Raw genomic sequence first — 3,074 nt, forward strand, 5'->3', positions numbered from 1 at the left:
GAATATAAGAAACGCACAGTGTAGTACATAGTATATGAGTGAGTTGCACTGAAAAACTTAGAATTTAAGAAACACACAGTGTAGTACATAGTATATGAGTGAGTTGCACTGAAAAACTTAGAATATAAGAAACGCACAGTGTAGTACATAGTATATGAGCGAGTTGCACTGAAAAACTTAGAATATAAGAAACGCACAGTGTAGTACATAGTATATGAGTGAGTTGCACTGAAAAACTTAGAATATAAGAAACGCACAGTGTAGTACATAGTATATGAGCGAGTTGCACTGAAAAACTTAGAATATAAGAAACGTACAGTGTAGTACATAGTGTATGCGTGAGTTGCAATGAAAAACTTAGAATATAAGAAACGCACAGTGTAGTACATAGTATATGAGTGAGTTGCACTGAAAAACTTAGAATATAAGAAACGCACATATAGTACATAGTATATGAATGAGTTGCACTGAAAAACTTAGAATATAAGAAACGCACAGTGTAGTACATAGTATATGAGTGAGTTGCACTGAAAAACTTAGAATATAAGAAACGCACAGTGTAGTATATAGTATATGAGTGAGTTGCACTGAAAAACTTAGAATATAAGAAACGCACAGTGTAGTACATAGTATATGAGTGAGTTGCACTGAAAAACTTAGAATTTACTGAAAAACCCGCATTACACGAAATGCACAGTGTAGTACATAGTATATGAGTGAGTTGCACTGAAAAACTTAGAATATAAGAAACGCACAGTGTAGTACATAGTATATGAGTGAGTTGCACTGAAAAACTTAGAATATAAGAAACGCACAGTGTAGTACATAGTATATGAGTGAGTTGCACTGAAAAACTTAGAATTTAAGAAACGCACAGTGTAGTACATAGTATATGAGTGAGTTGCACTGAAAAACTTAGAATATAAGAAACGCACAGTTTAGTACATTGTATATGAGTGAGTTGCACTGAAAAACTTAGAATATACGAAACGCACAGTGTAGTACATAGTATATGAGTGAGTTGCACTGAAAAACTTAGAATATAAGAAACGCACAGTGTAGTACATAGTATATGAGTGAGTTGCCCTGAAAAACTTAGAATATAAGAAACGCACAGTGTAGTACATAGTATATGAGTGAGTTGCACTGAAAAACTTAGAATTTACTGAAAAACCCGCATTACACGAAATGCACAGTGTAGTACATAGTATATGAGTGAGTTGCACTGAAAAACTTAGAATATAAGAAACGCACAGTGTAGTACATAGTATATGAGTGAGTTGCACTGAAAAACTTAGAATATAAGAAACGCACAGTGTAGTACATAGTATATGAGTGAGTTGCACTGAAAAACTTAGAATTTAAGAAACGCACAGTGTAGTACATAGTATATGAGTGAGTTGCACTGAAAAACTTAGAATATAAGAAACGCACAGTTTAGTACATTGTATATGAGTGAGTTGCACTGAAAAACTTAGAATATACGAAACGCACAGTGTAGTACATAGTATATGAGTGAGTTGCACTGAAAAACTTAGAATATAAGAAACGCACAGTGTAGTACATAGTATATGAGTGAGTTGCCCTGAAAAACTTAGAATATAAGAAACGCACAGTGTAGTACATAGTATATGAGTGAGTTGCACTGAAAAACTTAGAATTTACTGAAAAACCCGCATTACACGAAATGCACAGTGTAGTACATAGTATATGAGTGAGTTGCACTGAAAAACTTAGAATATAAGAAACGCACAGTGTAGTACATAGTATATGAGTGAGTTGCACTGAAAAACTTAGAATATAAGAAACGCACAGTGTAGTACATAGTATATGAGTGAGTTGCACTGAAAAACTTAGAATATAAGAAACGCACAGTGTAGTACATAGTATATGAGTGAGTTGCACTGAAAAACTTAGAATATAAGAAACGCACAGTGTAGTACATAGTATATGAGTGAGTTGCACTCAAAAACTTAGAATATGAGAAACGCACAGTGTAGTACATAGTATATGAGTGAGTTGCACTGAAAAACTTAGAATTTACTGAAAAACCCGCATTACACGAAATGCACAGTGTAGTACATAGTATATGAGTGAGTTGCACTGAAAAACTTAGAATGTAAGAAACGCACAGTGTAGTACATAGTATATGAGTGAGTTGCACTGAAAAACTTAGAATATAAGAAACGCACAGTGTAGTACATAGTATATGAGTGAATTGCACTGAAAAACTTAGAATTTACTGAAAAACCCGCATTAGACGAAATGCACAGTGTATTACATTGTATATGAGTGAATTGCACTGAAAAACTTAGAATTTACTGAAAAACCCGCATTAGACGAAATGCACAGTGTAGTACATTGTATATGAGTGAGTTGCACTGAAAAACTTAGAATTTACTGAAAAACCCGCATTAGACGAAATGCACAGTGTAGTACATTGTATATGAGTGAGTTGCACTGAAAAACTTAGAATTTACTGAAAAACCCGCATTAGACGAAATGCACAGTGTAGTACATAGTATATGAGTGAGTTGCATGAAAAACTTAGAATTTAAGAAACGCACAGTGTAGTACATAGTATATGAGTGAGTTGCACTGAAAAACTTAGAATATAAGAAACGCACAGTGTAGTACATAGTATATGAGTGAGTTGCACTGAAAAACTTAGAATATAAGAAACGCACAGTGTAGTACATAGTATATGAGTGAGTTGCACTCAAAAACTTAGAATATAAGAAACGCACAGTGTAGTACATAGTATATGAGTGAGTTGCACTGAAAAACTTAGAATTTAAGAAACACACAGTGTAGTACATAGTATATGAGTGAGTTGCACTGAAAAACTTAGAATATAAGAAACGCACAGTGTAGTACATAGTATATGAGCGAGTTGCACTGAAAAACTTAGAATATAAGAAACGCACAGTGTAGTACATAGTATATGAGTGAGTTGCACTGAAAAACTTAGAATATAAGAAACGCACAGTGCAGTACATAGTATATGAGCGAGTTGCACTGAAAAACTTAGAATATAAGAAACGCACAGTGTAGTACATAGTGTATGCGTGAGT

Source organism: Mus caroli, unplaced genomic scaffold, assembly GCF_978045245.1.
Source record: "Mus caroli unplaced genomic scaffold, Mus_caroli_1 scaffold_25, whole genome shotgun sequence".
NCBI lineage: Eukaryota > Metazoa > Chordata > Mammalia > Rodentia > Muridae > Mus > Mus caroli.